General features: G+C 39.8%; 1 protein-coding gene across 3 annotated transcripts in view; it reads right to left on the minus strand.

Annotated features, from left to right (window-relative positions):
• Positions 1-4,985, minus strand: part of cntfr (ciliary neurotrophic factor receptor) — a 207,802-nt gene extending 202,817 nt beyond the window's left edge. The window contains exon 1 of one of the 3 annotated variants that reach the window (XM_051072824.1): positions 4,700-4,985. The gene's annotated coding sequence lies outside the window, so the exon portion shown is untranslated. The remainder of the gene's footprint in view (positions 1-4,699) is intronic. The other 2 variants (XM_051072823.1, XM_018671773.2) reach the window with 2 other exon arrangements.
• Positions 4,986-20,205: the final 15,220 nt, after the last annotated feature.

Below are 20,205 nucleotides of genomic sequence, written 5' to 3' on the forward strand. Positions count from 1 at the left end.
AGCACTGGTTTTCTTATGTCTCTGCTGCCTTTTGGAGGCTTGTTGAGTACAAAGCTCTTGCCCACATTTTTTTCACAGATGCATGTAATGTCTCTGTTGAATGTTCACACAGCAATACCATACCTTACCAAATTTATTTCCTCCCTTCCTTACTACTCTAGACATTCTCCCTCTCACTTTTTCTCTCTGTCTTGACCACTTTTATCAATCCCAAATCCTTTAAAATTCCTTTTTAAGTCTAATCAGATGTAGCTTTTCACTTTTACAAGTTACTAGCTACAAATATCAAAAATTCAAAGCCTCATTTAAGATGTAATCACTTTTTGTTGGTTGAGAAGGTGATTATGATAGAGTCACGTGTAAAAGAGGTTCCTAAGAAACAAGTGCACCAAGTGCAGACACCTGCTTGCAGAGAGCACATTTACCATACAACAGCCAGATGTTCCTAGCATGAATTATGTAAAGTGATGTAAGCCATTCCAACAAGTGAATGTGATGCTCAGTGCCAGCTAAAACCCTGCTAACTTTACCTGAATGTTTTCTGCATTGCTTTAAAAAAAACCCTAAGACCCTGAACCTCCTCAATCCAGAAACTCTTTCCTTGTCCATGTCTTCGATTCTCTCTCTCCTCGTGTCTCCATACCTCTCACTCCAACCCTCTCTCCACACCGGCTTCCAATTTGTAGCCTTTGTGTACGTTACAGCAGTGAGATTTGCCGCCGCCCCCCACCCCTGCCCTGCTCTGATCAGGCCCGCACTCGGACATCTGTCGGAGGATGTTTACCCAGGCAGTAAGTATGTTAGGGGAAATATTATCCTAGTTTTACCTTACCTTTCTTCTGTCTGAAGCATAAACACCAGCATTGCGAGGTGGGGATGGGAGAGGAGAGGCAAGGAGGAAAAAAAGGCGTGTGGAAGAGGTAAGAGAGTGGACCTAAGGGAGTAACGGTGCGTTCACACATATGGATACAAAGTAGTAGGCAGCATCTGGCCTCTCGTGAACCTGTAGCTCTGGGTTTGTGTTAAGTTGAGCATGTGATTTACATATTCTGCTTAAACTGGACTGTTGTTTTCTGATGCATCCTTATACCAACAATACCAGCAATTAGTTTCCACATGCCGTTCAGATTTGTTATGCTCCACGAGCTCATTAAAGACATGTCATTGAGGGGGTGCCCCCATAGCCAAATGGTTGGGGCGTGTACCACATGGGCTCATGTGCCCTAAGCAGCTGGTCCCCAGATCGACTCCCGGTTCGGCCGGACCTTTACTGCGCGTGATTCCCCCATTTCCAAGAAGCTGAGAATCTCCCAGCAGTGAAGCTGGGTGCTTTTTGAGTGTCTCAAGCTCAGTGGGGGGCACAGGGCTGCAATGAATGAATGAATCCATATGTGTGAACGGCCCATAAGAGTAGGAGAATGAAAAAAGGATGAAGGGAAAAAGAATGGTGGGATAGGTTGCAATAGAGAAGGAGGATGAACAAGGGAGGGAAAGAAAAGGAGAGGTAAATGGATTGGATAAGATATACTGTATTGGGGGATAAAGGGGGAAACAAGTTGGAAGGGTGATGAAAGAAAGAGAGGAGGCAGAGAAATCAGTGAAGGAACTGAAAGGATGGAAGAAAAGTAAAGGAAGAAACAGGAGAAAAAGAATGACAGGGGAGAAAAGAAAAGAGGTTCTTAAGTATATAAAGCACAGTTTTAGTTTAAACTTCACAGAAACACACTTTTAGACATTTAATCAACCCTGACATCACCTCTCAATCAATTTTACCACTTTAAAATGCCACAACTGTCTTTCTCTCAGTCATAACAGACCCCTTAATAAGATGTAAGTACCACTCTTCAATTTAAGGACCTTTTGTTTCTCAAGGTTAAAACAGTAACTTTTTTCCTCCTCTACTAAGAAATTCCATTCCCTTCCTTTACCAAAAATATCGAAATAAGAGAGAGTAAAACTTCCAATTTCAGGATCAATGTCCAAAGAGTCTAGACAACTTTTTATAGTCTGTTAAAAATCAATATACAGTTTACATGCATGTCTGTCTGGTGCTTGGCATACAGGCGTACACAGACGGGCACACAGATGCTTACCATGCACACAGATGCACACAGATACACACACACACACACTGAGTTCTCTCTTTTTTCTCTCGTTATCTCTGTCTCACACACACACACACACACACACACGCACACTCAGGCCTCTTCCCGTCTGGTGTTGCTTCCAACCTAAAACCAAACCATGTGTGGGAGCTATCCTGGGCCTAAACTGTGTGCCCTATTGGTACAAGGTCCCTCCACAAGAAAAAGACAAGAGAGAGACATTCACTGCCTATCTCTTTGTTCACTGTCCATCTTATTGTCTGTCTATGTGCCTCTAAGTGTGTTTTTGACATCTGCTCTCTTTGCTCTTGTTTGTCTTTTATTGCCTGTATTTCTTGTTTACTCCTCACCTTTTGCCTGTTTAGCTTATCAATCATTACTGTCTCTCTCCCTCTGTGAGTCTGCCCTCATCTGCTTGCCTATGTCGTTCTTATTTGTACCCCCTTTCTACCGTCTGCCTGCCTGTCTGTCGAGCTGTCTTTCTCTCCTGTGAACTTTCTGTCAGTCTTTCTACTTGCACAAGAGCCATCCCCCCGCCCCCCAGTCTCTCCCTCCCGTTCCACCACCAACTAGGCATGAAAACGCTGCTCCATTAGGAGTGCCTGGGCTAAGCCCAGTCTGACACACACTGCTTTGATCAGCCCTGAGCTGGGCTAAACACCCTGCTAAACTCCCAGTCTGAGGAGGGGGAGGATTGTTGAGGGAGAGCAAAAGTAGCAAGAGATGGGACCGGGAAGATCAAAACACAGAAATGAGATGGAGATGGAGACACAATAAAAGAGAAACACACAGACTGAAGAGAGAAGCTCAATTTCCCAAGCTGTCCCACAGCATATGTTCCCCCACTATTCTTGTCTTTTACCACATTTTCCTTCACATCTCTTTTTTATTGCTATGTTCTCTCCCTTGCCTTCACCCACCCTCCCCCCACAACCCCTCCAGGTAGTCTCTAAAATGCATTACTAACAACCTCTGCAGGTGCACAACTCACAGAAGCTCAGAAATTGACGAGTGAAAGAATAAACATGAAAACACAGTCAGATCAGATGTCTGAATATTGGAAGTCCCCCAACAAATCTTTGCAGCAACTTTCTCACAAGGCAACTTGACTGTCTTGCTGTTAAATAAATATTGTACTCGCTCAAACACACACACATTGTCCAGGAGGAAAAAAATAAGAGAAAAAAGACAAGCCCAGAGAGAAGATATATGGAGACCAGAACTCCATAACTGACAACAGTAAAAAAAAAAAAAAAAAAGAGCCAGAGCTTTGCACATTCAGGCAGGCAGATATTAAACCAGCAGCAGCAAAAGGACAAAAAGCTCCCGTCTTTTTCTCCCAAGGAGTGAAGAGAAAAGGGATTTCCGCTCAGTGCTAATCAATCAGGCTGTGATAATGGCTCCCATGCCTAGCTGTCGACTGGAGGGGTCAAGGCATCCCGTGACCCAGCGCCCAGGGCCCAGGGGCCAAAGCCCCTCTCAGAATAGCACCCCAGGACAGACTCCCCGGGCTAATTGTCCAAGCCAGTGTCAGCCTTTTCAATACCCCCCCTCACTTATCCTCCCCTCCTTCCACTTTCTCCTTCATTCCTCTCCCTTTCTTCTCCCCTTCCCTCCCCTCCTTCCCTCTTCCCAACTCTGCGATCCTCTCTCTTTCTATGCAACTGAGCAATCTACTATGTATACTAGCATGTACCAGTGTGTGTGTGGGGGGGGTTATAGAGAGCGATGAGTTGGATGAAAAAAGAGCATGTAGAGCTTAGGAGACGTACAAAAATTGAAAGAGCTGCAGACAAGGAGAAAAGTTAATGGAAAGACAGAGACAAGAGGGGATAATGAGAAGTGGGAGAGCATGTCAGAGGAAGAGATCAGCGGCGGCAGCAAAAATGAGCAGGGAGGGAAGTGAGAAGCAAGGCAGCAGGACAGAGAGAGAGGGACAGGCAGATACTTGGACAGAGAAGATAAGGAGGAGAAGAGGTAGCGAGACTGCCCTCCCCCCAAACAGACACACACACACACAGACACACACACACACACACACATCACTCATATCACTGGAACAGAGTGCTTTGACGGGTCTATCCCCTCCATCTGCATATCAATAGGTTTTTATTAATCACAGCCGGAGCAGCGTGCGTCTCAGGGAGTCCGCTCAACATCAGCACGGCTGACCACCACAATGCAGCCAGCATACAAAACACAAAAAAAAGACAGTGAGGACATGGACAGACACACACACATACACACAGGAAAGCACAAGAGTCCAAAGCAAACCCCACTCCAGCTCCACGCAATGGCATTCCTCTCATTCCAAGCGCACGCGGCTAATTAACAGCATTAGATCCCACAGACAGAGGGACAGATTGATGGAGAGGTATCCCAGTGTTGCATTAGCATCACATCTCCACTCTCTTCTGTCACCTTTCTTTTGCTTTTGGCTATCCCTCCTTCTTTTCTGTCACAATCCCTTACATCCAACTCTCTTTCCCTCTCTCAGTCCCTGTCAGGTCCTGGTCAGGCAGCGGTAAAGAAGAGCAAAGTCCAAAAATCAAAATTTTTAAAAAATATATTTAAAAAATCAATGGGCTACTCACTGTGAACCTCCTCTTTTTGTGTATTTCTTTTTTTTCCTGATATGTCACTTCTTATCTTCTTCTCCACTGTAGCAAGGGGAGTGTGTCTATCCCGGCGTGTGTGTTGTGTCAGTCCGATGGAGGACAGTTGCCGTCTGCGTGCATGAGCATGTGTGTGTGTGTGTGCATGAAAGAGAGAGGGAGAGAGAGAACGTGTGCGTCTATCTCTGCGTCGCGCACTGCTCTGAGTGAGCAAGCCGAGGCTGTTTTAAACAGGCTGCTCTCCCCATGTGACCAGCCCAGCCACAGGCAGGAATACATTACTGAGACACACTCACTCTCACTCTCTCACTCTCTCTCCCGCTTCTCTCTCTCTCTCTCTCTCTCTCTCTCTCTCTCTCTCTCTCTCTCTCTTGCCCATACACACACCATGTCCATAGTGCACCCCCTAGCCACCGCTCAGGGTAGTGGAGGGAACAGCCCACATACATAGTAGGTGCACACACTTGCACACACACAGAAATACAGCATGTACACACACAGTGACTAACAGGAAAAAATATGGAATCTCACACTACACATGTGTCCAAGGTATGCACACACACACACACACTCATATTAAGACTAACACTGTGTATAGACTTTTTGGCAAATGTAAGAAGCATCACAAGTTCATACAACAAACAAAAAGTAAATAAATACAATTAGAGACAATTCATCCAATTAAATGTTTTTGTTTTTGTTGTTGTTTTTTTATGTTTTTTTGACTTTTCCATCTCTGTTGTGGTGGTGCTTTACACCTGGAGGCACTGACCTTTTCAGTAATGGAAACCTTTTAAAGTTGACCTTCTATTGCAAGGCTGATACAATTGCATTACAGCTATTACACCTTGAGGAGCAACAACGGAAAACACCACAGATGAAGTGTTTCAAGTAAAATACATAGTGTAGCTACAAAGAAAATTTAATTTTCAAAAAGCTGTGTGTATTCTCAAATATTTAAAGCCATCGCACAACATGACAGTGTGAAGTGAGGTGATGATAGATTGTCTCTTGAGGAAATACTCATGGGAAATACATCGATAGATCGCCAAGGCTACAAAACACAACAGATGCATCATTATTCTTTGTAACTAATGCAGCCAGTACAGCATTCTGCCTACACACATACCCATGGATAGTTGATCAGCTCCTGACACATTTATCATGTAACGTTCAGGAACTTTCTGTGCCATATTGCTGCTCTTGAGAACCTTGGGCTGAAACGAATGGCTACTGAAAGTCATTTATTATCAAATAATACCCAAGGGGGCAGTCTTTTCTGTGATTACAAGCACCATTCACAACACAAGTTAAACACAGTGCTGCCTAATGTCGACACATCCAGGCCTGAGGTATGCTTGTGCCAGAGCCCATACAGAGGTATTTGGGTCGAAGGCGAACATAGAAGATATTACCCAAACTCTCTCGTGCAAACATCCACTAGAGTTTATACACTGACTCCTGTACTTCCCTTAGCTGCGTTTTCCTGGTTAGTAAGCCTGTTTCATTATCTGATCACTCGTGCTCCTTGCCAGATCAGACTTAGAAATGTTCCTTTCATTGCACATACATGTACAATGCTAATATAACCCTACATATTAATGGGATAGAAACCCACGGCAGAAACAGAAAAACCTTTACCAGCTGACAAATCTCATCATTTCATCATATCACCGACCACAACTAATAACACAACTTAATGATTCTTCATGCACTGCATTCTCTTGAATGTGCACCATATCTTGCATGTACCACTGTCAGAAGCTCTAGGCGTACTGATGCTCACACGCTATTAATGAAAGTCAGTAAGAGTATGTCCTTTTGACATATATATATATATATATAGCCCTAATAATAGTAACCATAGCAGTGTGTGTTCACAGAGTTTTCATTTGTTGCTCCTGATCAGGCCTTTTTTAAAATTATTATTTATTTACTGTTTGGGCATGTGCAGACAGCGCTTGACTAGCATCTCTCTGATCCTCCTATTAGTTTTCTTGTTAGGGTGAGAGAGTCACACACCTTTTGTATTGGTATTTGTATTGGTTCATGTAGTTTTATAACCTCAAGCAATTCCAAGAATAACTCTGCCCAACTTTAACCTGAGCAGAGGTGTAATCAGCCAGAATAAGTGAAAACACATACATGAGTGTACAGGATCTTTAAATGCCATTAACTTTACATAGGGTCATTAAGTCTGTATGATGACAATGTTTTTGACATGAGAGTAGATGCTTGAGTCAACAATGTAATCATCACCATTTCAAAACATTACACCTACTCTAACATGAAAATATGAGAAAATGTGTCAACTGTGCCACAGTTGTAGATTGTAGTAATGTTAAACTCCATCAGAATGCAAATGCTATGTCTTTTTTATTATCACATGGATCTTTACAATTTAATCTCTATAAATAAACTATTTCAATGAGCTCACACTCAATAAAGCATTCCATCAGATTAATAAGCCTGCTCTGCAATTCACTATTGTGTTGAAACAAATGTGTCATGCCCCTCTCAGCAATTTACCACAAATGACAGCATCTGAATCACATGCACTTGTATCTTTAGCTATAAAGCATTTATTTATTAATTATATTATGTTGGCACAGTATTGATTATTGCAATAATCAGTGAAGTCTGCCACGCAATATATTACAGACTAGTGTACTGATTACAAACACTTGGCTTTTGCTCATGTGTTATCATACCACTAATTTAATCTAGTGCAAATATAAGTCTTGAGTCATTCTAGTCTCGTGTGTAGCTACAGACAGCTCAAGCACAAATTCTGGATGAAAGAGCAGAGCATTCTCCTGAGCAAAAGCAGATCCAGCCCCAAATCTCATTCAGACACACTTTTACAAAAAACATTTTACTGCCCAAAACAACAAAAACAAAACACACCATCATGCTAAATGCTTACTGACATGGAAAACTATGACAGTTTCACAAGCTCTATAACAGGGATAAATAACCACATGCCATGGGGTGACAGGAGTATTGAGGTTTAATCAAATACTACACTACATGATTTTATTGATTAGTAAAACTGAAAATGCTTTCATCAGACCTTTAGCAGCACAAGGCTTGAATAAAAACCTGTGCAACTTTGGCAGTCCATAGATAATGGCAGGCTGCCCTGTTTCTGTGCTAAATTCCAAGGAATGTTGCCAGTTTAAGGGTCAACAAGGAGACTGACATTAAGAAGCTTGTACATGGAAGTTAATCATGCGTTTTCGGTGCCATTTAAACAAATGTGCATCCGTCCTAGCACCAGAACAAAATACAAGACAACTGCTTAACCAGAGACAGACATACAGTGAAGAGTCTACTGAACAAGAAGGACTAACCAGACGGCTACGATATTTAAGCCATAACAGGGACTGACATTACTAAAACACAAAAAGCAAAAGGAGAGGTCACCGGTTTAACTATATGTATGATTCAATACCATACAACAAGCGCACAATAATGCAACTAGTTAAAAAAAAAAAAAACACACACACACAGTCGTAACCGTTGCTCACCATTAAATGCGATGCTGGCGGTTGCCGTCGCATAATAATATCCGTCCAGTCAGTCTCCCCCAGAGGTCAGCTGCATTCATTAGACCAGGTTGTGAAGCATGGCTCCTCTAATGCTCCGTGAAAATGTTCCTAATTGAGGCAAACGAAAGTCAAGCCATGTGAAAATGTAGTGAAGGCTGAGTCCACTTAATTGACGCTAAGGGCAATGCTAACTACAAAGCAAAATAATAACAATAAAAACAAAAAGAAATCTAGTGCCTGCCTTCATACTGTGTTGAAACTGCACTTTGTTCTATATGCATTCACTCACAACAAGACTTCTAAACGCCTGTGACGATGTAAACAAGTAGCGGGGTGGAGGTGGAGGACTGTGCTGTCTGTCCGACGATGGCCACTACCGGGTTAGCCACGACGTTAGCTGGCTAATGTGGGACAAATGTCTCTGTCTAAATTTGGGTGGTTTTCCTTACTTTTTCTTGTACTTCCCATGGTTCGAAATGGGTTTTCAGTTGCTGCAGTATGTAGCTGTACTGCTTGTGCAGAGTATCGGTTACGAGAAACGCGTCCACTAATGCTCATCTTTGATCCTTGCATGGACCACTACTTCCTGTCAAAAGAAAAAAAAAAATCCTACCTGAGTGGACAAAACGATGATTCACTCGAATTTTCCGCTCTGCCTTAATGTGTTGTCACCATTTTTTTTATTACATTGACCTATTATTTAAGCATGTGGAATATGGACACATTAACTAAAAACTATCATTATATATTACTAGCAACAATAATTTTGTTTAATCATAGCAGTAAAATGGTATGGCCCCTCTGGGGGACAGGCACCCTAATGTACTGTGGTGCCCGCACCTGCAGGGGCTGTGACAGGTGATCCAAAGTATCACTTTGAAGTCTTCCTCCCAGGGTATCTGGGTTAAACATAAAAGGATGACTTTGAACTATGAACGCAAGCGTTTTGTAAAAATGTAACTTAAACTATAAAGTTTCTGAATGATGATGGGTATTTTAGGCTGTTGCAGTGGTTGTGATAACTGCACGGTGCCGCTGTGATGAATGAAATGCAAGATGCATTGTTTCATTTGATAGAGCTGTTTTCATTTTGCTTTACAGGAGTAAAGTATTTTTGTGCTTTGAGTTTGCATACTGAAGAATAAATCACACAGTACTATGATCTCTAAGGGGGAAAATTTACATGTCACAGGAATGCAAAAACTGGCATCACTTCATAAATGTTTGTAAGTGATGATATGCGTACATAACTATGCGCGCCTCTGAAAGGTGAAGGTGGAAACTCTTTTTCTTAAATAACTTTGTCCCGCCCAATAATTTTTGTGTCACCTCACATTAAGTTTTGCATTCTCTCTGATCCATAGAGGCTGAGCTGTATTGTGAGATAGCATTATGTAGTAGACTGCCACTGGTTGTGACCACAGTCACAGCTGCCAGTTGGAGCACCTTCAGCTGGGGCTGCTCAGGCACAATCTGTATCATTGCAGGTGGACAGATAACTAAGACCTATGGATCTAGTTAATCAGCCCTCTATACTGTGTTATTAGGCCATAACTGGCTGCTGCTGAGGATGATTGAGAAAGGCTGTTGCTGTGATTATGGCTACATGGAATGATGCTGCCACTGTGATTGTGGCTGTAGCCATGGCTGTGCTCTGGCTGTTATGATTCACATTAGTTTTGTAATGGATGCAACACTAGCTACGTGCATTGAATTGACATGGTTGTGCTGGCTGAACATTCCATTGGCGTTATCATATTCCTGAACTCCTGTGGTGTATTAGTAACACATCTGTCATACCTGATAGAAGCACTGCAGGTTCAGATCCCCTGTGGACTTCTTGGCTGATGTTAATAGACGCAGTAAAGAGTAATTACATTACAGCTGTAGTAGCCGTATCCATAGCATTATATATTCAACCATAAATATAGCCACAGCACCACCTAGGCAGAGCAGCATGTGTTATTTTGCTGGTGTCAATAATACATCATCACAGCACAATCCTAGCATTTCTGGAGAATCTAATGCACTGATGCCTGAAAGAGTCAACTATGGAATTTTGTTAGTAACCCTGACTTAACTTAAATTTATCATAATGTCCTTTAAAGAAGGTTATAGTAATAAATACAAACTGACTGAAAGGCCAAAAATTATATATCCTCCTAAGAAAAATACAGCTTACTTTTGGATATAAAGATGAAAATCAGCTGCGCAATCATACATCCTGCCACAACTAAAATGTCAGTTCAGACTTGTGGTATTTAAAGAAAAAAAAAAATCACTGATTTTTTTAAAATCAAGACTTGTGTTACTTTTGATATGAAATGGTATCTCTTAGCCCAACTACTAAACTCAAAAATTCAGAGGACGAGCCTTAAGGCAACAAGCAACTTACTTTATTAAGTAAGTATTATTATTATTAAGTATTATAAATATAAATTATAAATAGATTGTTGCACTGTATATTGGCAATTGTGATGTTTGTGAAACCAATTAATAACAATTATTATTAAGTGGAATTTTATAATAACTGTATTATCACCATTATTTCATTAAATTCAGATAACCTTTAATAATTATTGCTATTACTGCTGTTGAATCATTGACTTTAATCTACAACACTTATTTGCCTATATTCTGATTGCAGTAAGATACTTGCACTAGCCTACTACTAGAAATAGGGAAAAAGACAGGATAATACTGGAGAGGCAAATCTCCCTACTCTACTAGGAGCTGTTCTTGTGCAGTTCCGCCAAATTACCTCAAGGGAATATTCATTATGGGGCAGCAAACATTCCCACACCCCCAAACCAAAAACTGTTTCCTGGGAAATGAGTGACAGTAAATATAATACAGCAGTACACCAAGGTGAGAGTTTTTCTCCTTTGATCCCAGACATGAAACTACAACTCTGCCTTTAGGCCAAGCCTAAGTGGATTGACCGATTTCAAATGCTCTCTGTGGTGAATATCAACAAATAATTATAGGCTCCACCTGACAGACAAACACCCTCACTAAATTTCGAAAGTATCCACAGCTCAGCACTGATTCAAGGACTGATGGAAGGCATCAAATAAAAGTTGCCACTGTCAGAGTCCATTTAGAGCAAGTAGGTCAGATAGTCTCTAAAGACCCACCTCTAAATACCAGGCAGTCATCCATGTGTCATATATGGGTTTGTAAAGCAGGTTACATGTTAGTTATATTGCTCTTGTGAAAACACAGTGGTCATTTCTTTTACCGCTTCACCTGGTTCGAGTGCTTTAGAGGGGAAAAAGTGAGGCCACGGGGATGCATAATGGTATGAAGTCCGGGGAACAGTGGTTTAGGGCCCTACTGTGTGTCAGCATAATATTGGCCAAAAAGAGCGTCTTTGAGGCCTGTATCATATATATATATATATATATATATATATATATATATATATATATATATATATATATATATATATATATATATATATATATATATGAGATACAGGTTATATACACGTTGTGAACAAAATGTAGTAGTACATGTTCTCATGGATTTCACTGAGAAAAAGGCAGTAGTCTGAGAATAACATTTCATGATAGAAAGTGAGGGCATCAAAGCTAAGCTAACACATTCCCATAGCCAGGACCAAGCTCTTCTTGGGTGAATGGTCCAATGTAAGGGTCACTGACTTCTTGAACTGGTGAAAGTTGCAAATTGGGTAAAATAAATAAATCAAAATACTATTTTCAAACCATGAAGTCTTCTATTTATTCATTTATTTATTTTTAAATAGACCTCAGGACAAATAGCTGTTACTAAGGCAACATCCAGTGGGGATTCAAAAAAAAAAAAAAAAACTACACCACCACTGTGTTATACTCAATCATAATGCATTACATTATGGGCATATCTTTGGCACATCAATAAAAGCAATCCAAGAGGGAGAATTTTTCATTGACATTGTTGTAAGGACATGTGGGGTTTTCAGTGGATACATAGATATTTCATGCCTACTAGAAATACGACAAACACTATTCATTCTTGTTACCCAGCACATTCCAGAAATATATATGACATTATGTACAGTAAACAGGATATGAAACAAGCACAAAATAAAAATATACTATGTTTGTGTGAAAATTAAATATTAACAAATATTATATTAATAATATTATAAGCAACACCTCTGCCATTTCTGCATTACCGTCTCTTTCTAGATTCCACACAAAATGCACGAATATTGATTCACATTATGTATGCACAGAGGACTCATTGTATGTAAACAGCATATTAAACAAAGATTGTGATGTCCTTTGATAGCACACCAGTCATCACCTAGGCTTATGAAAACCTAGCGTTATTTAGGAACTGTGTGACTGACTATATGGTATAGACATGAAATTTTTAGCACATGCTCTGTACCACCACATAGACTGCAGATGTGCAGTTCTGTTGTTGTAATTCTTTGCTCACCCAATAGAGACCTGGTCTCCACAGTGGTCATGTAATGAGTTCTTAATGGATCAGTCTTTTCATCAGCTTTTAGACACTGTTGAGCGAGTGGCCGGTTCAGCACTGCAAACAAAATGCTCTAGCTATCATTAGAATAGGAGCGAGCAAGAGCTCCTAATGGGGGATGTGGTTATTTTCTGCCATTGACGTATGAAAATAACCCATGATTTGCTGTGTAATATTGACCAACCATGGTGTCTGCAAGAAGAGCATCCTCTGGTAGGCATTATTGATTATTCTGTCGATATCATCCACCCTTTTGAGGCTATTTGTGATCGTAGTACTCAGGAGCATGAATGAGGTAGCAGCTTTCCTAATTGAGCCTGTGAAAGCCTCTGAGAAGTGTAGATTGGCTGCCATTGAAGTACTGTGAGTAGTTTACAGGTTGCAGTGTGAGACTGTCCTCCTGTAAGAAATGAGTCCCTAGGTCATCTATTCAAGCAGCAACCAACAGTCAGTGTTGTGACTTTAATCCATGATTGCTCCACAGTCTGAGCTGTGCGTTTATTAGCCTGGGTTAGGGTGGGCTGGTTAGCATGCTTATGTAAGTAGACAAAAAGCCATGATAGAACTAGAAGCAAAACATCAGCCTTGATTTCCACCACTGGAGGCAGCTCTTAGTGAGGCTTGGACTGGCAGAAGAAAACAATAAATGGAAAGTAAAAAACAAACTGGCAAAAAAATGGCATTCACTTCTATTTAGCCACTGCTTGTTTGTTTGATACTCCAAATCAAATACTGTCAGAGCAATTAGAAGTCACCCATATGGACTGGCACACCAAAACAATGACTGGAAAATGACTAAAAGCTGCAAAAAGCAGCAAACTGTTGCACTGAGTCTCTGGCAACGGTAGCACTAGAAAATCTGCCACATTACAGCATCTAAACACTATCTAGTTGCCAATTTTTTATTTATTTATTTATTTTTTATCAACACATCCACCAAATTAGTCATTTAAAATGGACCATACCCACAGAGGACATCATCAGGACATCATGAAAAAATACAAGTCAACTAAAACAAGTTTTTTTGCCCCCTCCTTTCTTTCTTTTTTCTGTATTGCCATGTTAAGTAGTGCTTGGAACTTGATGAATATATTTGAAATAAATAATTGCAACACCTACATGTCTGTAGAATATGCAAAATAAATAAGGTTCAGGATGCACTTGAACTGTTGTTTCCTGAGATGACAGTATTGCTGTTGTTATGGCAACCTTCACGAGCGCAGTTCAAAATAATAACAGGAAAACTGTCAGGTCAGGTGAAGGGATTAGTAAAGGCCTGCTCCCCAGTGATAAACTCTGTTGACAGGGTTTTCAAAATGGCAGTCACCTTCCAGCAGTGCCAAGTTCCTTAAGTTGCAATCCTTGCCGCATTGTCTTGTAATGATAAGAACTAATAAATTCTAAACAATGTTAGCTACAATGAAGTGTACACGTCCCAGTTGTGGACGATACATGAAAGCTGAATTTCAGCTGAATGCTAATCTTGCCCTTAGTCCCCCAAATGTCATCCTAATGGGTTTATACTAAAATTAAATGGATAATTCACATTCAGAGTGTGTGCTGAATGAAGTCCCCGGGACTGTTGAGAAGAAATCTGGAGTTTGAAATTCAATAATGTGAATCACAGGTCATGAGTTTATTCTCTGCCATACACTAATCCTACCCAGAGATAAGAGAGTAAAATGAATGTTTGAAGCAAAACTGATTCAGTCATTCTCTGTAAGGTTTTAATTCTCAGCAGATGCAAAACTCTGCCTCAGGCTTGGTATTTCATTGAATATAATCACCTTAATGAAAGCATTGTGCATATGTGTTAAAATACATAGAAATTATTACCAAAAGAAAATAGGCTTATTAAGGGTAGTTGTTGCAGTGGAAGGGAATCACAGCTGACATTTCCTCAAAAATTAACCAGGCAAAATAGCTACTGGCCTGAAAGAAAAACTATAATTATATTTATGACACTAAGAGTGTAGCTCTCCTTGAATCTCACCTTGCAAAAATGTTTATTTTATCATGATCAAAATTAATGATTACACATTGTAACTATAGCTCTATTATTAAAGGTGGAGCCAATTAATGAGAATCCTCAGGCTCAACTCCTTGAATTTCCATTTCTGCGCAATTAAATTATAGGCTCTGTTTTATACACTTTTAACAATCTCTTAATGTTCAAAGGCATCAGTGTTCTGAGTATAGTGCCTCTCAGGTTCCTACTTATAAGCACACAACTGTTTGAAAAAGCCTCAAGAATCACCACCAATTCCCAATGACCTGCAGTAAAGTAGCACTGAAGGCCTGAAAGCCTGAACATCACTACTGACTTGGGGACACAGCTCTTTTAATTCAACAGTGGAGAAGTCCTAACACACTCACACATAATTAACTCATCACCATGTAGGGAGACACACTGGACAATGTACAACTACAGACTTGCACAAAGAGGTCTGTGTAAACATGATATTGATTATGGTGACTGAAATCCTTATTCTTACCACATTATACAGTAGCAGTGAAAAACGCTAGAATCCAGGGCACAGTATTCCTTCAGGGGGTGTCCCTGCAAAGGAAAGAGAGGTCATTTTGGTTTAACAGATATTATCTTGGTTTTCCAACATGCTATAAAACACTACATACATGCAGTATAAGGTGTGTAAATGAATGCATGAATAATTTAGACCTACCAGTACATTTCAGTAACCCCTGGCAACTTCAACCACTAATAAAGCACAATAATGAAAAGCACTGACTAAATGAACCAGCACTGAGATGTATAATTCTTAAAGGAGATAAAATAACTCAACAAGCAATTAATATTGAAACGGCTAATACAATGATATATAAAACCTTTCAGGACCTGCATCTTTCATGGAGTATGAGTTAAAGTCTGGATGACCCTCAGAAACTAGCTACCTTTCATTCCACTGCTTCCTAAATAACACATGAACCTCAGACAGTTTTCTTAGAAACATTATTACACAAGTTATTAACTTTATTAATGAATTTTTTTATTGTGTTGGATGTTATAATCAGTGTTAGGACAGGTTGGAAATTCAGAGGTGCTAAAACTCCTATTTATAAACTATTATAAAGAGATACTGGAGTGGTTTCAAAGTTGACCTTAAACTAAGGGAAGTTTCTAATTATATGTGTCACAGTGTGTGTTTCTATGAAGTGGGCTGCATATCACCTCTAACAACCTGGATACTAAAGCTGGTGTCTTGATCTATAAACCTGTGGCACTTTCACTATGGTTTGAAGAACTGATTTCTTCTTTTTTCATGACTGCATAAATAAAGAGAGAATAAAATAATGCAATATCAGGACAACTGTGAAGGATCCAGAAGTACAGTGCGATAAATATAAATAAAAATCTAATTAAATGTTTATGCAAAAAAAGAAAATTCATTTGCCCAGAGGTACATATGAGGGTGAAAACAATATAAAGGGCAATAATACAGAAAATATACAAGTGAAAACCATAAAGAAAGTCTATAAAAGGAACAGTACAAGAGAAAGCTGTTTGTTGTCCACTTATTACAACCCATAGACAAAGCTGAAAGATTTTAAGAAAAAAACAGCCCACCATGAGAAATATACAGTTTCATGTGGAGAGAAGTCCAAAAGATGATCTCATTTGGCCTTTTCAGGTGGTGTTTTGAGTTACATGAAAACATTTTGCATGATTGGAACTTGGAACAGTATACTAATTGGATGGCTTACTACTCAATCTTTATTCCAAACCGTTCACAAGCTCCAAGTGACTGAAAGAGGGAGAGGGCATAAAATGTGTTTTGTCATGATGGCCATATTCACTGTTGTCAGGAATTGGGGGGGAAATTTACAAGTCTCGAAAAGAAGAAAATCTAACATTGAATGACATTTCATAATGGAAATGATTTGAGTTTATATTGAATATTCCCATGTGTTTTTTTTTTTTTGTTTTTTTGTTTTTTTTTGTCTACGTTGTTCCCAACTTATCATGGCTGGTAGTCACCTTAACATTTAACAACAACAACTGATACAATGTAATAGGAGCACATGGTTTCATCAGTACACAGGAGAGGGAATCTTGGAGCATATTGTTCTTGAAAGTTTCACTACCAAAAAAAAAAAAAAAGAAAGAAAAAAATCAACAAAATAAAACTAATGTCTATCTTTTGTTGTAGTTCTTGAGGGTTTCAACACGCTTACATCATCTTTTGGTAAATATTAAATTTCCCTGCTGCGTGTGTGTGCATGGATGTGTGTGTGTGTGTGTGTGTGTGTGTGTGTGTGTGTGTGTGAGATAGGGGAGAGAGGACATATGTGTGCATGGGTTACACTGTTTATGTGTCTTTGACTATACGTGTGTGAGACAGCAAGCAGGTGTGTGAACATACACGTGTTTTCAGATTTTCTTGAGAGAGATAAGGGGAGACTGTGTGTGTGTGTATGTGTGAGAGAGAAAGTGTAGAAAGTGTATTATAAATATTCAGTGTTTATCAGCATGTCTGCGGGTGTTAGCTGAGGTCAGAGAGATAGATTCCTCCTCATTGGGAGACTGCAGATGGAAAGCAACAACATGCCTTTGGGCCCTGAGGCACTTGATTCCCGGAATCACAAACAGCATCCGGCCCACAAGCCTCCATCAGTGCTAAGCCAATATTTATTTGCTCTGATAAGATGAACACAAAATGTCATTGTTCGCCATGCAGGGTATGTTTGCCTGTTGGATTGTTTGCCTTCCTAAAATTGGAATGCTTTAGCAGCGATATCGCCGCAGGTTGTACTGGTGTCATTATGTCAAACGTCTGTCTGCATCTCCCTATCGACTTACAAGTTAACCCACAGAGGCCATGCAGGGAAAGGGATGACAAGATAGCAATTTTAATTAATTCATTTATTTATTTTCAGAAAACAAAGTTGGTGATTTAAATATTCAGTATTGTTCTGAGTCAACGTTCTGTTCATTGTCTGAGAAATGAAGGACTTAATATGAACTCACCATGACCAGTCAGCCAGTCAGTCAATCAGTCAGTTAATGTTGAGTTTACAGCCTCATCTAACTCAGACCTATGACTGATTTAGTTAGGTGTTCATAGTCAGTGTTGCAGATGATGCATTCTGACATATCTTTCCAAAGTTAGAGTTTCAAAATTTCAATATGAAGTGTATTACACCATCATTATTTATTATTTTGTCAGATTACTACTTTAAATACTCCTCCATAAAAGACATTATACAACTGATATCCTTGGCTGAATTGTACTTCTCTCCCCCAAACTTGTTTTCATGTGCAAAATTGGTGGAAGGCATCCCCACTATCCTGAAGTACTCAAAAGCAATTAAACCTGCCATTTGGTCTTGAAACATCCAAGTGGCTTCAGTTGACTGCTGGAGAGTCTGGAATTTTGGTCAGTTGTAAATCTGCTTCATGAAATGGTACAAATGATTCCCTGCCACCTGGTTGAAACCAAATGGAAATAGTCAGCAGTCAGTCATCAGTCATGGTGTGTTCTTGTGCTGCATATCATTTGATTTTTTTTTTTTTTTTTTGTCCTGGAAATGTTATATTTGTCTCTGTCATCTGAGTGAAACTGTGCCAGGTTGCATTTGTCATTCAGGAGCTGTAATAAAACATTATTTTCCATTTTACATAACCATAAAATGTTATTCTTCCAAGTGGCATGACATTTCCCTTGGCTAATAAATATATTGAATGCACCTAACACAGATTGAATGTGGCTCTTCACTATCACTAACTGACTGAGAAATAATATTTCTGGATCAGTCTGTCTATCATTCTTTTTGCCTGTTGCTCCCTCCCTTCTCTTTTGCAATTTCATCTTTCCCCCTCGCTCTGTTCTTTTTTTTTGCTTTTTTCCTGCCTTGCTCTCTCATCCCTTCTCTATATTTCCCTCTCCCTTCTTATTTTCCTCCCTATCTCTGTTACTCTCTCTCTCATTTACTCTTCCTCTGTCTTCTTTACTCTCTGTTGGTCTCTCAGTTGCTCCCTGCTGACAAAAGCAGCAGGATGATTTTCTCAGAAAAATTTCATGTCTTATCTGATGAGAAGATTGTCGAAACATGAAATAAAAAATGCGTCAGAGAGCACCTGGCCTGCTAAATGTTTTTATGTGTTCACATATTCTAGTAGCTATCTGAGGCTTAGGGCTCATTAGAGATACAATGAGAAGAGGAGGAAAACAACTGGGTTGGCAGGTACACAAAGTGGACATAATAACAGGAACACCTTGCAGTCAAAATGTCTCATTGTCTCGGATTTCCGTCAAGTTCAGGATCCAATTAAAGTTTCACTTGATGATTTTTAGAGGTCTGTATGGTGCCAGGATTAGTGAGCTACTGCAGTACAGCCTTACATCACAACTGAGGTCTTCTCATCAAGGCTGGTTGGTTGTACCTTGCTTCAGGCTGAAAACTGAAGGAGACTGTGCCTTTGAGGTTTTGGTCTATAAGCCTTGGAAGTCACTCCCTTTGGACTCCACAGATCTGTGGACACTGTGGACACACTTAAAAGACCTCTCAAGACCAATCCCTTTAGATTTGTCTTTGTTATTATTCTTGTCATTTTATCACCTTTATGCAGTATTGTATCTGTTTTGTGTCTCTCAGTTTGGTCTTTCATTGTGAAGCAGGTATGAATAGCCAGATATATAGTTCTACAACTATATCCCTAACCCCAACCTTTTTTCTAACCTTAACCTAAATCTAATTCTAATCTTAACTATATAACCAGATCTTAATTCTCCTTGAGGAGACAAGCTTTTTGGTGTCCTGATAGGAGGTGAGCCTATGAGGTTTTTTATTAGGGTTGCCCTTGCCCTGACCTGAAACCCATAGTTGTACTTCTGGTGATCTTCATTAAAGTTGCCTGTAGTCCAAACCTTAACCTTTAACCTGAAACCTAATCTTTGCATTAACACTAAAACCAAGTCTTAACCCTCAAACAACCCTTTGGAAAAGCAAAGAGTTGTTTGAAAAATTGGCAGAGCGTCCTCACCAAAAATATCCCTTCTCCCCAGGCTTAAACCCCACAATGGTCCTCACAAATTTAGAAGCACAAGAGCACACCCACCCAAGTCATTTTCACAAATGAAATATGAAAATGAACATGAGCAGTCAACAAGTTACATAAAAACAAAAAGCTCAGCAGAGGATGAGCTTATGAAGCAGCCCTGTCTTAGTTATGCATAAATATTTGCCCTAAGGTGAAATAACATGTTTTCTAGTTGTGGGTTTTCTTCCTGTTCATCTCCCACAGATGCTTGTCATTTTGTCATGATGAGTGTTGACATGTTTCTTCTGATAGCCACATGCAGTGACGTTCCTAATTTGACACCAGTCTAATCATCAGTCCGTTAAATACTGGATTAAGAATCGTTTTTGATTGCTTTCACCCTGTGCTTTTTTAAAACCATCACTGCATCCAGCATGATT

Source organism: Lates calcarifer, linkage group LG9 (assembly GCF_001640805.2).
Source record: "Lates calcarifer isolate ASB-BC8 linkage group LG9, TLL_Latcal_v3, whole genome shotgun sequence".
NCBI classification, from domain to species: Eukaryota; Metazoa; Chordata; class Actinopteri; family Centropomidae; genus Lates; species Lates calcarifer.